General features: G+C 49.6%; 1 protein-coding gene across 3 annotated transcripts in view; it reads left to right on the forward strand.

Moving 5' to 3' along the window:
* The window catches only part of LOC142493916 (uncharacterized), a 117,063-nt gene that overhangs the window by 1,370 nt on the left and 90,071 nt on the right, over positions 1 to 25,622 (forward strand). The window contains exon 2 of one of the 3 annotated variants that reach the window (XM_075598651.1): positions 25,454 to 25,528. The exons of the other annotated variants lie outside the window; for them this stretch is intronic. The gene's annotated coding sequence lies outside the window, so the exon portion shown is untranslated. The remainder of the gene's footprint in view (positions 1 to 25,453; positions 25,529 to 25,622) is intronic. 3 annotated transcript variants of the gene reach the window in all.

The following is a 25,622-nucleotide window of genomic DNA, read 5'->3' on the forward strand; positions in this document are numbered from 1 at the left end:
CTGTGGAAGTCACTTTATCTCCCTGTGCATCAGGCATTAACATGTGATTGTAAATTGTATAAGGCAGGGACTCAATGTGCCTGCATATTCCTGTGTACACTGTGACTGCTATGTAAGAAAAATACATTATTATTGACATTTACGTCGATGATCCCTGTTGAGTATCATCTGCGTATTCTTGCACTGCTTAATACGGCGACATGTTGTCTTCATTTATTTTAGAACCTCTTCCAAATGGTATGGGGGGTTGTATACAAACATATTGTGTGTAAATATTTGTTTGTCTTTCTTATCTTTTGTGTATATTTTTCCAAAGGATATTGAGTATATTGTGAGTATTAGATTGTGATAAGCATGACATAAAAGTACAGCGGTATTCTCAGAGTTGGAAGAAGGCTCAATCAGTAACTTGAAGAAGATTAAACAATACAATTACTCTAGCTCTAAAGTAGAGGTGGCCAATTCCAGTCCTCAAGGGCCACCAACAGGTCAGGTTTTAAGGATATGCCTGCTTCAGCACGGGGAGCTCAATCAATGGCTCAGTCAAAGACGGAGCCATTGATAGAGCCCCCTGTGCTGAATCAGAGACTGATTGAGCCAACTGTGCTGAAACAGGGATATCCTGAAAACCTGACCTGTTGCTGGCCCTTGAGGACTGGATTGGCTCTAATAAAGGAAAGGAAATGGTTCACCAACTAGGAATACATTAAAATACATTTGGGAAGGAGAGGTGAACAAATAAAGAAAAAACAACACCCTTTACTTTAACCAGGGAACTATGTGGATTTTTTTTTTTTAAAGAATAACCACATCTAGGTAAGGTGATAATTCACTTTTAACCAAGTCACTCAGTCCATCAGCTGGATTCCTCTATGGCATAGTTACATCAGCTGGTATTTAAAACTCCTATTTACACTACTGTATGTCTCATATTATATTGCTGCATCTGTTACAGCTGCGGAGATCTCTGTCTGTACATGGATAGTGCTTTATAAATAATACATGCAAACATGTAACAAAGCAAACTGCTGAAATACCCTGCTAAAAGCAGCACTACGGGTTTCAATTATTGTTTTTTTTTTATTTCAGCATTGAGGCAGGGGGTCTCCAGAGCGGAACAGTGTTAATTACAGCTTCGGGGACCCCCTGCTTCCAGAGATTCTTACCTCCGTAGCGGTATCTATGCAGCCAGGGAACTGTGTACCTAGCAAAATGTAGGCGTTTAAATGTCCCGCGTCAAGCGCGCCTATAGGAAGCAGTGACATAATCCGGTGCAGTTTCCTATCGGCCCACGTGACTGGGACATTTAAACTCCACAGAGATACCCCCTATCGAGGTAAATATTTCTAGAAGCGCCGGAGCTGAAATTAACATAGTTCAGTGTAGCTTCGGTGCCCTCCGGCTCCCAGAGACCCCCCTCTTTTGGGTCAGCGCGGTCGCGGGTGCCACCGGAGGCAGCGACGGACCCTCCGGCTGTTCCCAAAGGTGGGGGCCGGAGCAGGGAGCGATCCGAGCCGTAGGAGGCTCGGCGGTGCACCCGGCTAGCGGGGGCCGCCATTATGGTTGCGCGCGCAGCCTCCGGGATCGCGCATGCGCGGTTGCAGCTAGTGAGTTGCGGTGGCCTATAGGGAGTCGCGCATGCGCAGAAGAATCGCGCACGCGGGCCCAATGTAGAAATAGCCTCCACGGGACTACAATTCCCAGGAGGCTAAGGGGGAAAGGCACCAGGTTCCCCCGAGTAGCCAATAGGGCTGAAGGATTGCCCTGCAGGAGAAATAGATACATTTCGCATGCTGAGCCTACGCTAGTCAGTCAGTGCCAGGAGCAGCCAGGGGAAGGAGGTAGGGTGCAGGAGTCACTGACTCCCTGCACTAGGCCAGCAGCCCCCGAGGCCCGAGATAGCCCAGAGCCACCCAGTAGTGTAAGTTGTGTCAGGGACAGGCCCCAGGTTAGGGACCCTGCCCCTTACTATTCAGAGTCAGTTAGGGACTCAGCAGACGCTGCGCATCCGTCCAGAGGTTTGGGCGCAGGCCTTCGTTGTTGCTGCAGCAGTCATCCGGGTGGGATCGCCCCAGACGGCAGTTCCTGTGTTCAGCCGACATCAGGATCCTTTGTGAAGTTCCGTGGCAGGCCCGGGCACCGGAGTGCCCGGCAGGTAACAATCAACAAGTGCACCAACGAGTCATATCACATTCACACGGGTCATAGTGGCTGCGCAGTCACACATAACTATCTCACTTGAGGGTGGGATGATACTGTGTGGGTGTACTGGACACTGGGTGGAATCATCCGGTGGAGGTGCAGGTGGAGGTAGCGTCCTGCGAGACGCATTAGTTAGTGTCTCCTCTAGGGAGGGACACTTGTTGAATTGTGATGCATGAGTACGGTCATCTAGTAAAGGCATTAGTTGTTACCCATACTGTGTGTTGGTGATATATATTGTCCTGCGAGGAGCCACTCCTCTGGTGGGAGCCATAGCAGGTGGAGGCGCTGCACCGAGTACGAGGTTACTCATATTATACTTGCTCCAGGTTCCCCGTGGCAGAAGCTCAGCCCTCCTGTGAGCCTGACAGGTAACGCACCACACCTGGTAACATTAAGTTCCCCGCCCACACACACTATATGCGATTGGGTGGGGGAATACCCGTTACATTTGGAGGCGCTGCTGAGATGAGACCTGGGGTGCCCTATAGTTTTTTTTCTCCCAAAATGTTTGTAAAGTCCGGACACGAGGTCCTCGCCTGGGCCTTGAGGCTAGATCTTAGCACCCGCCGTGTGGTGGCCGTAGAAGGCCTTCCCGCAAATATATCAGATGAGGATATCTGTGATCATATGCGTAAAATCCCCGGGTGGCCGTACGCCTGTATTATAGATGAAGATCAAGACCCCACGTCCACGTGGAGATCGATGCTTTTTGTGGTGACACCCACGTGGGATATATGCCTGTCAGAGGCACCGTCCACATTGTTTATGTCAGGGGGCCCCCCTGAGGGTTACCCTTTAGTCTACTCTGACCCAGCGCCATGGCAACTTTCCCCAAGTTGGCAGCGTGCACGTGCTGTTGCGCTCCAGGAGTCTGACCTCTCTACTAAAGTGAGTTACACTGCTAATCAGTCCGTCTTAATCCCAGAGGCTTCATGGGGCCTGTGTGTCCAAAGTGATGTTCCGGACGCTGTTGCAGAAACAGATTATTTTCCCCCTGGGAATGAAATAGACTGCAAGGGGTTACACTCTGACGTGTATGTGGGCCGGCAATTGCCAGGAATAGATGCACTCGCGCTAATGTGTCCCTGCCTTCAGGCAGCCTGTGACCAGGGAATCAACCTATTCCATTTCTCGTTAGACTTCAAGACAACCGAGGTGGACGGAGAAACGTGTATACAATGTTTTAGTGCCAACTGTGACTGTTCTAGAGGTGAACTGGCGTGGGAGCCCAAATGTGCCTACTGCGGGGCATGTTTCTTGAAACCTATTATACCCCAGCCTACAGAATCCGCAGAGGAAGAAGCGTTCGACTTTAATACGGAGCCGGTCAGTGTAGCTAACCACTCTACCCCCCTCACAGAAGTTTCTGAGAGCTCGAACACTCTAACCGCGGTTCCAGATCCGGTCCTAGAGTCGGTTCCAGAGCCAGAACCAGCAGAGACAGATGCGACTGATCTCTCTCCTGGGGTGATCAATGCTGTTAACCCCTCTGCCCCAACCACGGAGGTTTCAGAGGGCCCGTGCGCTCTAGCTACGGTTCTAGACTCTGCTCTAGAACCACCAGATTTTCAAGCTACCATGATCAAAATGGATAGCTGTAATGCTGTGGTCGTACTGAGTCAGTGTGCTATAATAGATGTTCCAGGGGGTCCGTGTACTCCGGTTCTAGACTCGGTTTCACACTCAGAACCGCAGATTCCGGAATCACAGGGTAAGGTGTCTCTACCCCCATCCTCTCTTAGTGATTCCAGCGCCCAACAACCAGCTGTGGTGATGCGCCCGCCAGCGGACCACGCAAGTGAAGCTGGAGATAAAGAGACTATTATCCCATCTGCCGCGGATCCTGGTATGGGCCCGTGTGCCCTGCAACGGCCAGTCCGGCCTACAACGATGGTACCATCGGTCCCAGGCTTGGGATCAGTACCTGTTAACGATGACAAGGGTGAGTTGACTGCCCCAGGGGTTTCGGGTGTGAGCTTCCAGGTGGCCGCGGAGCATGGTAGCTTCTTAAGTCTGGCCACCAGGGCGATTGGCTCCACCCGGCATCGCGTCCTGGCAGAGGTGTCCCCCTTAGAAGATAGCTGTCCAGTGGTGTGAGTGGACCAGTACCTACCGCCTATCGTCCAGGCGGAGAGAAAAGTCAGCCCCATCGTGATGTCCCGTGAAGCACAGATGATACGAGAACCCATCTCAAGACAGCGGAGTGGTGAGGAACCTCCTGGCCCCCCACAGGCTCCGATGGAGGTGGCCGTGGAAAAGGCTCCTGACCTAAGTGTGAGCCCATGCGCTCCAACCCAAATGGTCCCAGGACTGGGATCCAACGCTCCCGAGTTTCGAGACAGTAAGTGGACTGCCCCAGAACTGCCGGGGACAGGTTCCAAGACAGCCGAGGTGGGAACTGACAGCGTCCCCGAGGACCTGTTGGCCACCAGGAATCACCGCAGTGGTCAGGTATCAACCCTTTGCCCCCTACAGGATGAAACAGAGACTTTGAGTAAAGAGACATTGCTACTTGCTCGCTTCCCAGTGGGAGCCTCCCAAGTTCTTAGGGACAAGGACTGTGTGGCGAGTGATTTAGTGAAAATTGCCTCATTTAAGCCCAAAAAGGAGCGCTCCATTCACCATGTAGTGGACCGCGGAAAGGGTCAAGGCCTCCTGGCGTACCGCATCCATGCCGCGGATGGCCAGGTAAGGGTCTGGCCAAGAGACATTGTAGTATTCCTTCCACCAGGGGGAGGAAGTAGTAAGGACCCTGTGATTGCTGCCCCAGAGCGTGCTCTCCACGAGATTCTCCCGGAGGAGGCTCACAAACGTAAAAGTGAGGTACCCCCACATGATCAGTTAGGGGCACCCCACGCTTGGTCTCGGTGAACAGCAATCACTCAGCTGGCCTCGGGTATTACTGTGGTCATTATGTGGGGTACCAAGTCATACAAAGCTCATGTGATATGTTGTATATTCTATGTACTGCATTTTTATTATATAATGTTTGTACCTGGTTATGTCTGCTATCCAAGCGAGGGTGTTGGGATTTAACCAGGGGGAGAGTGTAGCCCTGGTACCCTCCGGCTCCCAGAGACCCCCCTCCTTTGGGTCTGCACGGTCGCGGGTGCCGCCGGAAGCAGCGACAGACTCGCCGGCTGCGACGGACCCGCCGACTGTCCCCATTTCGCGCGCTGAGCCCACGCTAGTCAGTCAGTGCCAGGAGCAGCCAGGGGAAGGAGGTAGGGTGCAGGAGTCAGTGACTCCCTGCACTAGGCCAGCAGCCCCCGAGGCCCGAGATAGCCCTGAGCCACCCAGTAGTGTAAGGGTTGTCAGGGACAGGCCCCAGGTTAGGGATCCTGCCCCTTACTATTCAGAGTCAGTTAGGGACTCAGCAGACGCTGCGCGTCCGTCCAGAGGTTTGGGCGCAGACCTTCATTGTTGCTGCAGCAGTCATCTGGGTGGGATCGCCCCGCACGGCAGTTCCTGTGTTCAGCCGCATCAGGATCCTTTGTGAAGTTCCGTGGCAGGCCCGGGCACCAGAGTGCCCGGCAGGTAACAATCAACAAGTGCACCAACGAGTCATATCACATTCACACGGGTCATAGTGGCTGCGCAGTCACACATAACTATCTCACTTGAGGGTGGGGTGATACAGTGTGGGGGTACTGGATACTGGGATCATCACTGGGTACTGGGTACTGGGATCATCCGGTGGAGGTGCAGGTGGAGGTAGCGTCCTGTGAGATGCATTAGTTAGTGTCTCCTCTAGGGAGGGACACTTGTTGAATTTTGAATTGTGATGCATGAGTACGGTCATCTAGTAAAGGCATTAGTTGTTACCCATACTGTGTGTTGAGTGATATATATTGTCCTGCGAGGAGCCACTCCTCCTCTGGTGGGAGCCATCGCAGGTGGAGGCGCTGCACCGAGTACAAGGTTACTCATATTATACATGCCCCAGGTTCCCCGTGGCGGAAGCTCAGCCCTCCTGTGAGCCTGACAGGTAACGCACCACACCTGGTAACATTAAGTTCCCCGCCCACACACACTATATGCGATGGGGGGGGGAATACCCGTTACATCCGCTTCGGAGACCCCCCTGCTTCAAACCTGTAAAAAAATAAAATAATAATTAAACCTGATGCTTTAACAACTGTGTGCAGGATAAGGCTGAGTCCATGGTCAGCGCTTAGGCGCTGACCCGGGCTGAGGCGCGCTGGCTCTTGTCAGTGAGCCCCTGTAGCCGCAATGAGAGCGGCTTTAGCAGGGGCTCGCGCACGCGTCCGCAGGCGTGCGGAGGCGTAGCACTTACATTTTTTTTTAGTTTCGGCGCTCACGGGAGCACAGGGCCGGTCATGTGAGCGGTTCGCCCAATGAGGGTGAACCAGCTCCGTGACGTCACTGGCCCGCCCCCCCGACACGCCCCCGGACGGCGCGTGAACTAAGGCCGGGGAAAGCACCCGCTTTCCCTCAGCCTCAGCGCGCCTCCGCACGGCTGCAGTTACCATGGACTCAGCCTAACACACATATGAGAAGAAAAGTGATTGCTTCCTCTTTCCTGATAACAATAACAATGTACAGTATGAAGGGTCGTGTGACCTGCACATGGACTTAATGCTACAGTAGGTGAATTTTCTTTTGTAAGCTCTGAAGATTTTCATAAATTATTTATCAAAGAAAAGGGGCACACTTCACACATTAAAAACACAATTTCACTGAAAAGCAGAGTTACATATTCTTTGTACACCAAACATAGCAGGTGCCTATAAACATCATGAACAACAAATGATTGCACTTTTATTGTATAGTATGTGTGATGTGTGAGTGCATATACTGTATGTATGTATGTATGTATGTATGTATGTATGTATGTATGTGTTACATACATACATACATACATACATACATACGGACGGACAGACGCACACCGATCAACTAACTCCAGGTTCACAGGGTAATAATTATCCATTCTTGACATTCTTCAGCTCTTACCCCATTGTATGATGTGGACAAGAGCAAATTGGAATCCAACTAAGTTCAAGTGAGATCAGGGGGGTGGCTGTAATTAGCTACTGGTGCTGCCCTTTTACCTGTTTGGCTCGCAGGAGCCTAAGCCTCCGCAGCTGGGAGCCTGGGGTGAATTACTCTTATTAATGGTGCAGTGCCTCCACCTGTGAGAGATCCCAGCAGAGTGGGAGCAGCCCCTCACAGGACACTCTAAGGCTGTGTCCCCGCTGGCGCTGAGCTTGCTGAGCGGGCGGCGCTTGGCGCGGTTACTTGCATATATATATATGCAAGTTCCGGCTCACGCAATGTGCGCGCGCATGCGCGGGCACATACGCTCGGCGCTTTTGTAAATAAAATGTTTATACTTTCCCGCTTTCTCAAATAGTCCGCAATTGCGCCCCCCTCCTCCCACCTGCGAGCGCGTGCGCAAGTTGCAGGACACCCAGCGCTCATGCTCTAAGCATGAGTGCGCTCAGCACCAGCGGGGACTCAGCCTTACAATGTACACATACAGAGTAAAATAGAAAAGGTTTTACTGGAACATGTCATATTGCTAATGTAATGGCATATAACTCTATGGTAATATCTTATCACTCTACCCACTAAAGGCACAACTACCCACACACGTCGCAGGGTTGTAACCCACCACAGTGTCCATGAGAGTCCCAATCCCACAATACCCTAAGTGTATGACCGCACGGTCCACTAAGGTGAAGATGTTATTGTTGGTGCACTTGTAGGATTATACCTGCCGGGTGTGTCCACACCCGGTATGATGAGTCTTCACAAAGGATCCGCTGATCCCGCGATGAATCCGCCTCCGCGTGGGGTGGTGTCCTGCCGGACGATCCCACCATGAAGACAGTCTCTATCCTGAAGAGGTCTGGTCCCAGACCAAACTTGCCAGGCCACGTTGCACACACCTGTGTCCCTGACTAAAGTGGAATAGACCTGACTGCTAAGGGGATCCGTTCCCTATCTAGGGCATGTCCCTGTAGCAGCCACAACCTTTCAATGACTCAGGGCCTAGAGGATTACGGGCCTTGTGCAGTGGGTCCCTGACCACTACACACACAACCTCCCCTATCTGTGTCCCAGCTCATACTGACTCATGTGCTCCACTGTCAGCTTCCTGACTCTAGTGCGCAACAATGTATCCCCTTTGCAGCAGGAGAATCTGTAAGCCCTAATGGCTGTAATGCAGCAGGTGATAGGGGTGAAAGGGCAGTCCCCATAGGCTTCTGGATAATGTAGTCCAAGCAGGACCTCTTTGCTATTGGGGCCGCGTGCGCCTGCTTCACTGCGCATGCGCAACCTTGTAATGGCCGCCGCTGCTCTCCTGGCTCTCAGCTGCTCAGATTCTACATGTACATACACACAGCCCCCTCTATATACACACACACACACTATGCAACCCCCCCTCTATATACACAAACACACTCTGCAGTCCCCCCTACACACTGTGCAGCCCCTCTCCTCAACACCCACAAAACACACCACAGCCCTCCTCCACCCTCTAGACTCACAAAACACATACAGCAGCCCCCTCTCTACACCCACAAACACACAGAACACAGAAATACACACAACAAAACACTCTGCAGCCCTCCCCCACCATCTACACCCACTGACACACATTCACACACAATGCAGCCCCCCCCTACACCCACAAAACACACTGCAGACACACACACCAACAAAACAGACAGCTGCCCCACTCTACATCCATAAAACACACACCATCAGCCCCCTTCTACACCCACTGCAGACCCCATGTAAATCCACACACTGCAGACACACACACACACACACACACACACACACACACACACACACACACACACACACACACACACACAATACACTCTGCACCCCTCCCCCACCCACAAAACACACACTGAAGACACACACACTGCAGCCCCCCTCTACACCCACAAAACACACAGCAGACACACAAACCAACAGACTCTGCCAGCTCTACATCCACAAAACACACACTGCAGACACACACACAAAACACTCTGCACCCCTCCTTCACACACAAAACACACACTACAGCCCCCCCTCTGCACCTACAAAACACACACTGCAGAGATACACACACCAAAACAGACTCTGCCACCTCTACATCCACAAAACACACACCAGCAGCCCCCTCTCTACACCCATTGTAGCCCCCTGTAAACCCACACACTGCAGACACACACACTGCAGACACACACACACACACACCAAGAAAACACTCTGCACCCTTCCTCCAACCACAAGAGACACACTGAAGACACACACACACACACACACACACACTGCAGCTCCCCCTCTTCACAAACAAAACACACACAGCAGGCACACACCAACAAGACTCTGCTGCCTCCTCTACACCCATAAAACACACACCAACAGAAGACACACACATCAATAAAACACTCTGCTGTCCCCCTTTACACCCACAAAACACACAACAGACACATAAACCTTTGTATTGTATTGTATGTCTTTATTTATATAGCGCCATTAATGTACATAGCGCTTCACAGTAGTAATACACATGGTAATCAAATAAATAACAGATAATATAAATAAATGATCATGGGAATAAGTGCTTTAGACATAAAAGTAACATTAAGGAAGAGGAGTCCCTGCCCCGAGGAGCTTACAGTCTAATTGGAAGGTAGGGAGAACGTACAGAGACAGTAGGAGGGAGTTCTGGTAAGTGCGTCTGCAGGGGGCCAAGCTTTATGTATCATGTGTTCAGAATGTCCACAGTGCTCTTCATATGCTTCTTTAAGCAAGTGTGTCTTAAAGGTGGATAGAGAGGGTGCTAGTCGGGTACTGAGGGGAAGGGCATTCCAGAGGTGTGGGGCAGTCAGTGAAAAAGGTTTAAGGCGGGAGAGGGCTTTAGATACAAAGGGGGTAGAAAGAAGACATCCTTGAGAAGAACGCAAGAGTCTGGATGGTGCATAACGAGAAATTAGGGCTGAGATGTAAGGAGGGGTAGAAGAGTGTAAAGCTTTAAAAGTGAGGAGAAGAATGGAGTGTGAGATGCGGGATTTGATCGGAAGCCAGGAGAGGGATTTCATGAGGGGAGATGCTGAGACATATCTAGGAAAGAGTAGTGTGACTCTGGCAGCAGCGTTTAGGATAGATTGTAGGGGAGACAGGTGAGAGGCAGGAAGGCCGGACAGCAGGAGGTTACAGTAATCAAGACGGGAGAGAATGAGGGCCTGAGTCAGAGTTTTAGCAGTCGAGCAACAAAGGAAAGGGCGTATCTTTGTTATATTGCGGAGGAAAAAGTGGCAGGTTTTAGAAATGTTTGAATGTGAGGGGCGAATGTGAGAGAGGAGTCGAGTGTGACCCCTAGGCAGCGTGCTTGGGCTACTGGGTGAATGATCGTAGTTCCAACAGTAATGTGGAAGGAGGTAGTAGGGCCAGGTTTGGGAGGAAGTATGAGGAGCTCTGTTTTAGCCATGTTGAGTTTAAGGCGGCGGAGGGCCATCCAGGATGATATAGCAGAGACATTCAGAAACTTTGATTTGTACAGCAGGTGTAAGGTCGGGAGTTGAAAAGTATATTTGTGTGTCGTCAGCATAGAGGTGATAAATAAACCCAAAAGATGTTATTAGGTCACCTAGAGAGAGTGTGTACAGAGAAAAGAGAAGAGGTCCCAGGACAGAGCCCTGGGGTACCCCCACAGAGAGATCAATAAAGGAGGAGGTGTTAACAAAAGAGACATTGAAAGTACGATGGGAGAGGTAGGATGAGATCCAGGATAGAGCTTTGTACCGAATACCAAGATTATGGCTAATGTGAAGGAGAAGGTGGTCCACGGTGTCAAATGCTGCAGAGAGGTCGAGTAATATGAGCAGAGTATAATGACCTCTGTCTTTGGCAGCATGGAGGTCGTCAGTTATTTTAGTGAGGGCTGTTTCTGTGGAGTGAGCAGTGTGGAAGCCAGATTATAGAGGGTCTAGGAGAGAATAGGTGTTGAGAAAATGGAGCAAGCGAGAGAATACAAGACGTTCAAGGAGTTTAGAGGCAAAAGGCAGGAGGGAGACAGGTTGATAGTTAGAAATACAGGTAGGGTCAAGCTTGCTGTTTTTGAGTAATGGTATGACTGTTGCATGTTTGAAGGAGGATGGAAAGGTTCCAGAGCAGAGGGAGGAGTTAAAAATGTGTGTGAGCGTAGGGATTATAGTAGGAGCAAGAGGTTTTAGGAGATGGGAGGGAATGGGGTCAAGAGGGAGAAGAGGCGATCAACAGCGACACATCCTCCTCTGAGACAGTGGAAAAAGAGTCAAGGAAGGCAAGAGGAGAGTTAGGAAGAGGTGTAGGATGGGAGGAAGAAACAGAGGGGATGTTCTGATGTATGGATTCCACCTTTTCCTTAAAATAGTCAGCAAAGTCCTGAGTGGAGATGGAGGAAGGAGAGGCAGCTGAGGGTGGTTTGAGTAGAGTATCAAAGACAGAGAACAGTCGGTGTGGGTTAGACTTGTGCATGTTGATTAGTGAACAAAAGTAGGCTTGTTTAGCTTGCGAGAGGGAAGAGTTGAAACAGGATAGCATAAATTTGTAGTGAAGGAAGTCTGCGAGAGTATGAGATTTCCTCCAGAGGCGTTCAGAGGAACGAGTGGAGGAACGCAGCATGCGCGTGTGGGAATTTAGCCAGGGTCTAGGGTTAGAAGGGCGAGTGCGGCAGAGAGAAAGCGGGGCATGTAGATCAAGAGAGGAGGACAAGGCAGAGCTGTAGTTCCTGACCAGGTTGTCAGGGTCTGTAGCAGAACTGAGAGAGGAGAGGGAGGAGTGTAAAGTGGACTCAAAGTCAGGTAATTGAATAGAGCGCAGGTTTCTGCAGAACCGGGGGGTAGATGGAGGTGGAGAAGGGGAGAAGCGAGATAGAGAGAATGAGATGAGGTGATGGTCAGAGAGAGAAAATGGGAAATGGAGAAATCAGAGAGGGAGAAGTTTTTAGGGAAAACCAGGTCTAAGTAGTGGCCATCCTTGTGGGTGCTGGCTGCAGTCCACTGTTGAAGGCCAAAAGAAGAGGTTAGAGAAAGAAAGCAGGAAGCCCAAGGGAGAGAGGGGTCATCAATGTGGCAATTGAAGTCCCCAAGGAGAAGAACATGGGAGTCTGAGGAGAGAAAGAAAGAGAGCCAGGATTCAAAGTGAGAGAGAAAGGCAGAAGGGGGATGAGTAGAGGTAGGTGGGCGATAGATGACCACCACATGGACAGGGAGAGGAGAGAAGATTTGGGCAGTGTGAACCTCAAAGGAGGGAAAAGCATGAGGGGGGAATAGGAAGGGTTCGGTAACGGCAGAGAGAGGAGAGCAGGAGCCCCACGCCTCCACCCCTGCCATCAGGGCGCAGAGTGTGGGAGAAGGAAAGGCCACCATAGCAGAGGGCAGCTTCAAGAGCAGAGTCAGACTGAGTGAGCCAGGTCTCAGTTATAGCAAAGAGAAGCAGGGAGTGAGAGAGAAAGAAGTCATGCACAGAGAGGAACTTGTTAGAGAGGGAGCGAGCATTCCAAAGGGCACAGGAGAAAGGGAGAGAGGAGGGAGGGTGGCAGGGGATGGGTATGAGGTTGGAGGGGTTAACACCAGAAGGAGTAGAAGTTGCATGTGGGAGGCGAGGACGAGAGCAAGTAGAAATAAGGCAGGGAACAGGATTGGGAGAGATATCCCCAGAAGCAAGGAGGAGAAGCATGGATAGAAAGAGAATGTGTGAGGATGATTTGTAGGGGTGTGTTTTAGTGCAGGGTGTATAGCCGTGTGGTGACAGAGGGCACAGGTAAGAAATGAGTTCATGTGAACTGAGAAGTAGGGAAGAAAGGAGAGATGGAGATGTATGAATAGAGTTAGAGACATAAGGAGACTGGTGGAAGGAAGTGCATAATTTGAAAATAAGTGAGGTTACAGCAAATATAAAAAGTAAAGGCGGCATCACAGCAATAGTTAAGTGTTGAGATGTGCAGTCTGCGATAGATGATATCCTCCTTTCCAACATAGATCAAATGCAGGAATCAGAAGCAGTAGATGTTGTCCACTTTTCCACTCCTTATTAAACTTCATAACTACTTTAAACATATCTACTTAAAAGCATGGCTGCTATGTGTTTACTTATATACTTTTTACAAAGTCACCTGGCTGGCCCAACAAACTTAATTAGCACATGTGAGGGACGTTAAAGCAAATGGTTTTTCTAAGATGGGTGTTGTCTTGCACAAGTATGAAAGCTGAATTAAATTAAGACAGCAGGGGGATGATTTGGAGACAGACAATTTGAAATATGTTTTTACCTAAATAGAACTAAATACACAGCAGGGGAGGATATCAGGAGAGACAGATAATTTGAAATATGTTTTTACCTAAATAGAACTAAATACACAGCAGGGGAGGATATCAGGACAGACAGACAATTTGAACTGTGTTTTTACCAAAATAGAACTAAATACACAGCAGGGGAGGATATCAGGACAGACAGACAATTTGAAATATGTTTTTACCTGAGGAAAGAGATGAGATGAGATCAGTGATTCAATAGTCCCAACTTCCTTTTTAAACTTCATAACTACAGTAGAGGCAACTCTTATTCGAACAAAAACCAGTGGCAATTCCCCAAAAACCCCAGGAAACACCCAGGTACATTCTGAATACATGCCTTAAACTTTCCTAAAACTAGCCCCAGCATTTCTGCATTGATTAATGGCCTATCAGATTAACAGCGGGGGTCCCTGGCAGTCCCATTCAAACTGAATTGGACTGCCAGGGATCCCTGCTGTGTTAATCCTATGGGTCGTTAGTCAATGCAGAAATGCCTTAAACGTGCCTCAAACTTGCCCAGAACATACCCAGCACATACCCAGCACATACCCAGAATGTAACCCGGCTAGTTTACGGCAAATGTTAGAATAAACGTTGCCTCTACTGTACTTTAAACATATCTGCTTAAGAGCATGGCTGCAGGCTTTCCCCTCACTCTCCTGTGCGGAGGTCTCTGCAGGCATGGAGGGGGAGGAGTCAGTGCCTAGCTGCAGGCAGAGTGGGGGAGGAGTCAGTGCCTGGCTGCAGGCAGGGAGGGGGAGGAGTCGGTGCTGGTGCCTTCTGTCCAATCACCTCCCCTGTCTAAGAGCAAATTTCACTCTTTGTGAATGAAAACTGAAAGCTGATTGACTGAAAAACTTGGCAGGGTGCCAAAAATTCCGGGCCATTACTGATTGGATAATGCCTGGAATTTTAACCAATCAGAGAGCAGGGATTTCAATAATGCCCGGTATTTACCAGCTTTAGCCTATAATATTAATTATGCTCTCTGAGCAGGGTATATAACCGGAACCAAAAGCCAAGGAGGCGGAGCGGAGGCGCGGCCTCTGCGGAGGCTAGGATAGGCTGTAGGAGACAAGTGGGCATTAGAAGATCTTGCCACGCAGCTGGGGAGCGGTGCACGGCGTCATGTGAGTTCGCCACGCGCGAGAGAAGCGTGTCGCGTCCGAGTGGGCGGAGCTAAGCTCCGTGGCAGCATAGAATAGTTGTGCGTGCGCATGCGTTCTGTAAGCAGAGCGGAGGGGGGGGGTGCGCAATCGCTGGTGCCGGAGCGGATGTCTGTGCGGAGACGGGTAAGGAGTGAACCCATTGCAAAGGACGTGTTCCCCGATTCCTTACAAGAACAAAAGACATAGAACTCCAATGCTACGTCCAACATAACAAATCATACAGTTAAATACTTATCTGTTCTTCTCTCATAAGTGAGGGTCACTTAGCTACATTCTATGGCCAAAGCATTTTAAGCTTGCAGAGCATGTCAATGTGTGACCTCTTTTTCTGCAAGTCCTAACACTATCTCTGTGAATGTTCTCATTACCTCTCAAATATGGGGAAGAAGTCTTAATAGACTGGTCATTCACAGCTTCAGCTCCGGACTTGCTATTTATAGGTAGGCAGGGCTAGCTTGGACACAGGAAGGAGGGGTCACAGACCTCCAAACCATTGTTTACAAGTGTAGCATTGGGGATCACGGTCTTTTGTTTATACATGTCACATACCCAATAGCAGTCCTTTTTGACATAAATATATATGGTAAGATGGGTCAGGGTTTGAGCCTCCAGTGGTTGTGTGTCGTGCACTGTCTGGATGAAAATGGCTTCCTTTTAAACTCCGTATCAGAGACAGTTAAGACGAGGGGTAAGGAAGTCGACCCCGACTGTGCAGCTTCTTATTGAACATGTAGTCCTCTTTCCTGTGCTCTAGAGTGACTACGGGTACTGCACACACCTGTGGACTCCAGGAGATCTGAGCCTCAGCTAACTGGGAGCCTGGGGTAATAGTTATCTTATCGGCAGCGCCTCCACTTACCCAGGATCCCCATTGCGTTAGATTCCCCTGGGTAAGAACAATAGTAACACACATATGATTGGAACTGTTTACTGAAACATACTGATAAACCCTTATTGCATAATCATGGTAAGAACACATATAACACATCAATTAACTTATACTATAACACTAGTGGCTCGGCCACTCTCATAAGGAGAAATGTCACTGTCCCGTCACCGCGTGCCCCCACACCGTGTCCATGTACTGGAATATGTATATAGGCTCAGTCCTTTGGCCACTCCACTTATTGTCCCCAAAGAGTGTTCCCTAAGGCGGGATCAGCGCCTGTTGACCGGTGTTGGTGCACTTTAGTAAATACCTTCCGGTCACTGCGGTGACCGGTAACAACTTCAAAAAGGATCTGTCGATCCAGCCCGGTCTCTCCGACTTCCCGATGCTCAGCAGCCTGGTCCCAGACGACTAGCAGCAACCTCAGCGCCGCACACTTTGTCCCTATCTGCTGTACAGTAAGGGCTGATGTCGCTATCACTACAGGGCATCCCTGCAGCAAGACAATCTACTGTGATTCAGGGAATATCCTGGGGCCTATGGGGAAGATCTAACCTATGAAGGTGGGTCACGGACCCCCTGCACCCACACTACCTCTCCCCTTGCTCCTCCGGTGCCCTCTGGCTAGCGTGGTCTCTCCCCCACGCTTCCCTTTCCTGCCTCCCTCGAATCCAGCCCTCCCATTCGCTCCCTGGCGTCAGGTGACTTTGCTAAGGCTCCTGGGAGTTGTAGTTACTGGCTGAGCCTCTATCTTATTGGCCAGCCGTTCGCGCGCTTGCACTGCGCATGCGCGACCTCTCTCTGCTCTGACAGTGCCCCTTACTATTGCGCAACAACATGGCGGCGCCCTATGCTGTCGGGCCACCGCGGAACCTTCCAACACTCCCCCTGGAGACGCGCTGCAGCAAAGGGAAAGCAAACTAACACATCCCTACAAACACACCATACAAAAGGAAATAGACAGAGGAAATCAAATCCCTCACAATTCTGAGCTCGCCACGGGGTAGATTGGTAGGAATTACGTACCCGATCTGGCGTTAACTGCCAATCAATTTAATGGGAAAGCCGATCAGGTGCATTAATGCGTAACTGAGCTTAATTAATGTCCCTTCATGATTACAAAGTAACTTTACAAAATAATTTTTAAAAAATCGTGTGGGTGTCAGTTTTGTATTAAAAAAAAAAAAGACATTGATTACCCAGATATAACCCCACCACATGTCACACTTTGGTCCTCGGAAGGATTGTGTCTTTAACAGAGAGGGGGCAGTACGTGAGATAGGCTACAGGCGGGAACGCTCAGTAAAACATGAGTGACAGCTAAAAAGACAGCTTTGAGAATAGCGTGCGAAGGAAGGGGGAAAATGTAGCACTTTAAAGAAGAGAACAATTTTGTTTTGAACGTGGAATAATGTAAATCAGTCAGAAGTATTTTAGGGGGGGGGGGGGAGAGAAGAGACTGATGTAAAGCAGAAGTTCTTCTAACATATTGCAGGATTGAAACCTGGGAGGTAGTAATGCTGGTAAACAGCTTTGAGGGGGCTGATGGGAAACTTAAATAAATCCTAAATCCTTAAATAAAGGAAACAATGGCTGATTACGCTGTATAAATACAACCTCCGATCTATTTATGTTACACTTACTGTACAGGTAAAATGTGACCTGCAGCCAGAACTGTTATTTCGTTCGTTTTTTTTCAATGCTATGTTTAATATTGAAATTCAGACGCGGGGCAGCCCTCAGTTTCAGAATCTTGTTAACATAAGGATAGATTCACTAATCTCCGTCAACTCCGTATGTGCTCTTTGGACATACAGTGTAAACGTGGATTAAAAGTGGCACTGGATTCAACAGAGAGAACATTAAGGCAACGAGATTTGTTTCATGTGATAAATCTGGGGCTGTTTTATTTGCACTGGTTTTGTGCCTCTGTTGCAGGCAGGAGACTTTGAGATGCAGCACCACCCAGCCGGTGGAGGGGGGGTGGGGGAGCGGTGAGGTATTGGTAACAATGGTCACTTTACAGCAATTTTGATCAGATTGCCTTGTTGTGGTTGAGGGCTTCTCTCGGGGAAGATGATAAAGTGGGACACGAAAAGAGACTGGTATACACAAGACACAGCAGGGCCACTGGCCCAGTACTGGACCACTGGCCCTTCTGGGTCTTGTGTATATCAGTCTCTTTTTGTGCCTGTCTTTTTTTTTTTACCCCTACTGCACTGTTCACTTTATTCATTGTCCTTTATCATCAACAGGAGTGCTGGTGTCCTATCTGTTGTCTTGTAAGATGATAAAGTGGATACAGGCTCTTGGGCAGGCGGTGAGCAGAGGAGGATGGAAAATTGGTGCCAGGAATTTTTTTATAAAGAAAGAGAAAGTGTTTATTGTAGAATCTTCAATATGAACGAGGATTTCTTACTGCCATAATAACTTCTCTAAAGTTGATTATTTTGCCCTAACATAGAAGGGGCAATTACTTCAGGAGCTCAGGAGGGCAATCCCAGAGGAGACTCCTACTAGGTTGGACTGGGATGTTCCTTCTTTAGTCTTAGTAATCACAGTTACTCACCTGCCCCCTGCTTTCCAATCATACCAATGCTCTGGTAGTTTTCTGCCCCTGAGTGAGGGCTGGTGCTATACTTATTACCACCCTTTGCAAAGGCTGACTGCCGCCCCACCCCAAACAACATCTCGCCTAGCCCAAACAATTTATACTGCCCGCTCTCCCTCCTGGGTCAAACAACATCCCGCCAACCCTCCCGCCCCAATCAACATCATGCCCCCCTCCTGGGCCAAACAACTTTCCCCCCAAATACCCTCCATGCCAAACACCTGACCACTAGAACGGCTTCCCACTTGCTTCACTTTTGCCACCCCCCAGAAACTGCCACCCTGTGTAAATGCACCAGTTGCACCCACAGTTTTGCCAGCCCTGCCCTGACTATCCCACCGGGCCAATTCTCTAGCTGCTCCTGTCTTCTGGTTTACCTCCTAGAGCAGCTTAAATCAGTGTTTACAGTGTTTAATTGACCTACTTGTTTCACTGCAACTGAAGCTTCCTCAGGGGCTCCACTGAGGATTGAGGAGCCCTTGATAAAGCTGCAGTGGCAGTGAAACGCGTAGGGAGATTATTGCGGATGCAGGACAGAAGCAGATGAACACTGATCACCGGTACCAATGCTTCTAAATCCCAGAGAGGGTTTCACAGACCACACATGAGCTGTCAGGAGGTCTGAGCTTGGGAGGACTGAGGTCCCCGATACATAAACTCCAGCAGAAGGGGCTTTTTTGGGGCTCCCTGTTTCCTACCTGATACCCAGATATAATATATTTGTGAGTTTGTACCCAAGTTCTTTTTTTATATTACAGCAAAGGTTGTTTGGCGCTATGTTTTTTCCTCTTGTATTTCTGAATTGATTTTCGAGGACAGCATTGAACATACACAGAGTATTAGGCACCGATGATTTCCTATGTATACAGATAGAGTGATAAGCTACTTTAATAACATTAACTAGGTTCTCTGTGACAAGCATATCAGTATTTACGCCAATGTGAGGTCCTGTGCACACAGTGATATATAGGTCAGAGTAAATTGCCCTATTGACTGAGTCTATTCTAAGACACACTGTTGATCTGACCTATTACTGGTCAGTTTGGTGTATGGTTATTTGTTTTTTAGTCCATTTGAGGGAGGACAGTGTGGTGAGGCTGTATGGAAGCACCATAGTCCCATCTGGGACTGTGGGAATGGACCTGTAGAAGGGGTTTTCTTCCCCGAAACGTTGCCCCCCCCCCCCTCATCTTTCCACATTTTCCCTTCCCCCAGTGGGTTCTTTTTTCTGTTTTTTACCTTGATTGTGACACTCCCCCCCCCCAAACCCCCTTCTCCTCCTCTCCTCCTCTCCTTTAGGCTCGTACAGATGTTCTTACCCCTTTGTATTGTACCCACTTGTAGCACACGTTTTTTTTCTAAATACAAGTTATAGTCTTTTGGCCTATACTCAATGTCTTGCATTCAGTTATTTGTGTGCTGGGAACACCTGTGGTGTTTTAATACACCGTTTCTATTCTCCGTCAACAAAGTATCATCCTATTTTCTGAAAGGCTGGAAGATTTCCTACACTTGAGTGTATTGGCTAATTTATTTGAGCTGAACGTTTGACCTTTGAAACATATTGCACTTGTTTGTGTCCTTTTTTTGTTCTAATTTTTTCTTTCATACCATGGGAGTGTTTTGCGCCCTTGTTCATTTTGCAATCATTGTAAAGGTTACAATGGTTTTTGGGGGGTATTACTGCTTCAATGCTCCTATAGGAGAGTCAGTGTAACGCTGTGCTCACCACAAACAAGACGGGACCCCGGTACTGAGGTGGGAATGGGTATAAACGCCACCCACAGCCACGGGGGCATGTCTTGAGTGCGGATGGTCAGGCAGCCGGGTCAGGATTGGAGAGAGTAGAATGGTTAGGTACTTGCCGAGTTCCAAAGAAAAAATACTGTCCTGCGCTTCGGTAAGCAGCAATAGCACCTTAGGGTGTCAAGGTCGTCATGTGGGGCTGTGATGAGGGAGCTATAAAGGGCCACTAGGATAACCGGAGTGTATAAGAAAGGTAATGACCCTTACCTAAATCTCCACTCCAGTATGGGTCCTGCTCTCCTCTGTGTTCAGCTCCTGCGTGCAGCCATCAATGAAAGTGCATGTGGATGGAAGAATTCCGGCGCAACTGCGCATGACAGACTCCACAGGCTCCCAAATGGATTCAACAAACTTTATTGGCACAACAACACACTGGGGCTATACCACGATCTCCCCCTCTATGCGTTTCACCCTCTACAGGTACTTGCCGAGGTCTGAGGTAGGAGCCGGTAGAATGGTCAGTGTCCGTAAGCCGTGGTCAGGATTGGAGAGATGCGGAAAGTCAGAGGTAAGCCGGGTCAGTAAGCCAGAAGTGAGGAGTCAAAGTAATATCGGGGTCGGTACACAGGAGGTCAATCTGAAACAAGGAGCTAGGAGACAAGGCAAGGACAAGGAACCAGGAAGTGGGAGACCACGCTAACTGGAACTATGCTCAGCCAAAGTGCAAGTGGCACAGCTGAGCATATATGGGAGAGCATGACCAATGAGAGAGGGGGGTGGAGTGGAGGCGCGGCCTCCGCGGAGGCACGGATAGGAGGAGAGACACAGGAGACCGGTGGGCATAATAAAGAGAGTTGACACGCAGCTTGGGAGCGGTGCACACGCATCACGTTTGCGCGCCGCGCGGCATTGATGCGCGTCACAAGCGGGGGGTGGAGCCAGACTCTGCAACGTCAGAAAAGCTCCTGCGGGAGCGTGCGCGCTGTGAGGTCAGCGGAGTTGCGCAAGACATCAGGCAAGGAGGGAGTGCACCGCAGGGGACGCGCTCCCCGATTCCTTACAGTCAGACCCGTTGACAGCCTGCCAACAGCCTTTACTGGCCCTAAGACATCAGAGTGCTGATCTGAACCTCCTGATTGTTGAACGGAGAAGGCCCCCAGTCGGAGAGGGGCCAAGCTGGGCAGTTTAATAGGGCCCAGCCAAACAAAGGTGCAGCTGGGAAGTGAAGGACAACCCAGCCACAGGAGGAACTAGCCGGGCAGTGAAGAAGGCCCTTGCCGGAAAAAGGCCCAGCCGGCAGTGCAGATGGGCCCAGCTAGAGAAGGTCACAGCTGACAAAGGGCAGGTCATCTGGGTCATTCACCCCAAAACATGTTATACTTTTTCTGGTCAGCAAACAGAAAGTAAATGCAGTAACAAACTTCTTTGAAAATGAACTATGTGTGCAACATCTTTTTCTATATTTTTCTGGTTAATACAAAGGCTGTTTAAGCACGACGCCAGGACGCGTCTGCACCATGACGGGAGGAGCAAGAAAAAAGACGGAATGATCAGAAGACTGTTTCTTTTGCCCATCCAAAGGAGGGGCTAGTCACACAGTGTAGGAGGGCCCAGTATCCATTCCATGCCCCGTTATGGGGTGCCGGTATCCTGGCGGCCATGTTTAAATTCTCCCGCATCACGGCCAAGGTGATCGGGGGATTTAAACAAACCGGAGGTATATCAGCACCCCATAACTGGGCCTGTACATCGGGAAGCAAGGGGGTCCCCGGACTTGAAATCAATGTGGTTCACCTCTGGAGACCCCAGTTACAATACTGTATTATTAAAATAAAATAAAACCCCCGCGATCGCCTGTTAGTGGCGCACAGGTAGAGCGACTGATTCAGTCTCTCTCTTACTGCGCGTCTCTTTTTTTTTTTTTTCAACTTCAAATTTATTGTAAAGAGTTTTCAGTACATGTAGTATCACAGTGCATATAAAATAAATATCTCATACATAACATTACAGAGCGATACCTAAGTTCTCTCATGAGTACCTGTGCAATATGAACGTTGATATATATCCAACTTTACCTTATGCGGTACATTAGGGTAATTGCGCTTGTGGGTAAAATAAAATAAGGATAGGGGAGGGGAGGGGGGGAAGGGATGAAGGAGGGGAGAGGAAAGGATAGGGGGATGGGGGGGGTGATGACCCCGGGGACGCGAGCACCTCCTGTTTTTGTAAAGGGATTGATGTTCAGTTCGCGACATGCATCATCCATCAGCCTCTGTAGGGTTGGCTGTTGGGCCTCTTATATCCTATTGCTTCCCCGTATGTGGCCTGGCAGCCCACGGCGGTGTTCTCGTCCTATGTGTGTAAGGAATCTGGTGTCTAAGCGCCGTCAGCGTGACCATTACTCACCTCCCGTCGGTACTCAGGCGTCCAAGCGTCTGCAGCGCAATTCCCACATACCTCCGTTGTCTGCCACTGGCACTCTGGCTCCTCGCCATCGCGGGATTGCACCAACCGAAGAGGTGCCTGTTGAACCGCAGCCTCTGCGTGTGTCCCCAGCTCCGCGCTCTATGCGCACACGTGCATCTGTCTCTGTCCCCATGCGCATACGCGCGTCAGTCACCGAATCCACGCACACACACATGCCAGCCCCAGACATTATGTGCATGCATTCCCAGCTTACAGAGCACACGCCTAGCAAAGCACTTTTAACCACTGCTCCTGCAGTGAGGCGTCGCCCCCAAGCATCACACAGTTCCATGCAAATCAATGATTACACTCAGCTGGGCTGTAACACCTCCCTCCTATCAGGGAGGACTCCTTGCAGTCCTCCAGGCCTGCCCCCTTTTCCCATTGGCCGGCCAAGTTTTATTATGCCTGTGCTTCCCATCACTCGTCGCTCGACATAGTTCTGTATGGAAGCATTTGACTACTCTCTCAGTGACTCCTCAGGTATTGACGTGGATTGGACGACTACCCCCTCTGGCTCTCGACTTCGGCTCTACTTGGACTTTGTGACTTCTGGCATCCCTGTTACTCCTTGATAAAGGACCCCCAGGTCCGAAACGCGTAGGAGGCTCCTGTCTTTGTCCCCCAAGGGGGTTACCTGTCTTCCTGCATGCACGAATAAAGAATAGCAGTTTTATCCTACACCTGGCTCTCTGGCTGTGCGCCATTCGTCTTTTTCTTCTGCCTTCACCTGGATTGTGGATCCTTCATGGCTGGCACGCCTGCTTAACACCCCTGGAGATGACGTGAGTGGGTTTCTTTATGGGTTTAGACCGTCATAGTTAAGTTTGACAATTGTCATTAATGCTTACAAGTCTATGCTGCACCCACCCACTCCCATTGGTATCTCCAGGGTTATGATTTATGGTCCACTGAGTTGGATGGATTTCATCTGGGTTTGAGCACCCTAATTTTTTCTACCTATCCAATCCCTGTAACACGGCTTATACCTTCGACCATCCGCAACTCTCCAATCCCTGATCTTGGCAACGGCAATAACTACTCCTCCTCTACTACCGGTACCGGCAAGTATTGTCTTCCTTACTATACCTGGCCTGGCAACACTAACACCACAATCTGGACGCGCTCCCTTTGCTGCGGGTGCGTGTATCCCTACGTCCCACCTCAGCACAGGGGACGGGTCTGGTCTGCGGGCAGCACCGGCGTAACATTATGTCGAGCCCACAAGACGCAGACCAGACTGAATTAGATATGAGGATTCCTAACCCCAAACCTTACGAAGGTGAATGTCAAGATTTTCGGGGCTTCATTAATCAATGTGAGGTACAATTTGAAATGCCCCCCCACCAGTTTTCTACTGGCCGAAAGAAGGTGGCCTACGTTTATAATCTGTTGACGGGTAGCGCACTGGCTTGGGCCTCCCTCATCTGGGAGCGGCGAGATGACCTTAGCCAGAATTACTCAGCCTTCAAGACGGAATTCAGGCAAGTGTTTGATTCCCCCGCACGTCGGGAGGTGGCGTCTTCTTCTCTTTTACAGATTACTCAAGGGCGAAGACTGGTGACTGAATATGCCATAGAGTTCCGGACCCTTGCAGCAGAGACCAACTGGGAACAGGAGGCCTACGTCGCCGTATTCTGGCAAGGACTGTCAGACAGCATCAAGGATGTACTTGCTCTCCAACCCAGGCCAGGTCTTTTGGTGGATCTCATCACTCTGGCGATTAGAGTGGACCAATGTATTCAGGTACACCGCACGGAGCGCCAGCGCACTCACTCGGTAACCTCTTCGTCTCTCTCTCTCAGCACTACTACAGTCCCCAGGTCCACTTCACCGCTCCGTCCTTCCTTGGACTCGTCCGAACCGATGCAGTTGGGGGTTCAATGGGTTCGCACACCAATACGGCAATTCCGCCGCGCCAGGGAATTGTGCTATTATTGCGGACCTGCAAAAACATCTGACCGAAGAATGTCCTCCATCTCTGGAAAACGGGAACACCCAGTGAGTATGAAGGGGCTCTTCGTGGGTGTTATGTCTCCTCGTCCCCTTCCCCAAAAAGGATTCCCTAAGAAACTCACTATACCCGTGTGCCTCTCAGGCCGTAAGTTCCACGTCTCCACAGTAGCCTTCATAGACTCCGGAGCCGGAGGCAATTTCGTGGATCAAGAGTTCGCCAAACACTACCAGATACCGCTCGTGGAGAAAAAGATCCCCATCGCCTTGGTCGGAATTGATGGGCATCCACTCACGCCGGCATTTATCTCATTAGAGACGGTTGCTTTTGATAGTATCACCTTTGTGTGAAATTTTGGGCCATATAGAGACTCTATTACATTCCTGCCCATCTCATCACTGCTGCGGTTACTGTGATGTCACCACGCAGCGTCCCGTGACGGAGCGGCAGCGTGGTACGCTGAGGTTGTTCCTGGAAGCATTGGGCTTACCTCCATGTGCAGTGATTTCAACTGCGGAGCCATACGAGTTGCTCCAGCATATTTGGAACTCTTGGTGGACCCTCTAAGTGCGATTATCCAAAGCAGAGCCCAGCTGTTAGGAGGGAAACCCCCTCTGGAGATGCTGACCGTCTGAGGAGGAGTTCCGGTGAGAGTTCTGCTCCAGAGCTACTGCTACAGTTCCCGCTGAGAGAAGCAAGCATCTGACCTCCTTGCCAGCAGTCGCCGAGCGGTAACCAGTGTTATATACACTAAATGCACTATTTTACCTACTTGATGTACGCAGATTAATTACCCTTCTATTCAATATATATTTGTATTTACCTACTTCACCATTTGGCGTTGTGCGCTGTGTTTTTTGTTTCCATTTCTTTAGTGTGTTGGGGGGTGCTGAGCCACCCCCTGTTTTCATCGCAGCAGACGCCCATATCAGCTATCACACGGTTATGTAATATTCATTTTATAATTTTCACTGTGGTTTTTGTGGTTTTATTGTGCCACATATAAGTTAGGGTTTCAGTCACTGCACTTATCACTTATATTGTAAGGGTTAAATAGTGGCGCACAGTATTATTTTTGTTTTTTCACTGTGGACCATCTTGCAGGGTTTTCGATGAATTAGCCGGGGTTTTGTCCCGTGATACAGTCGACAACTGGTAGTTGCACCTGTGTGTATGTATGTAAGTATTATGTATATATATATCTTTATTTATACAGTATAGCGCCATTAATGTACATAGCGCTTCAGAGCAGTAATTCACGTGACATAATATT

Source organism: Ascaphus truei, chromosome 4, assembly GCF_040206685.1.
Source record: "Ascaphus truei isolate aAscTru1 chromosome 4, aAscTru1.hap1, whole genome shotgun sequence".
Taxonomy (NCBI): Eukaryota; Metazoa; Chordata; class Amphibia; order Anura; family Ascaphidae; genus Ascaphus; species Ascaphus truei.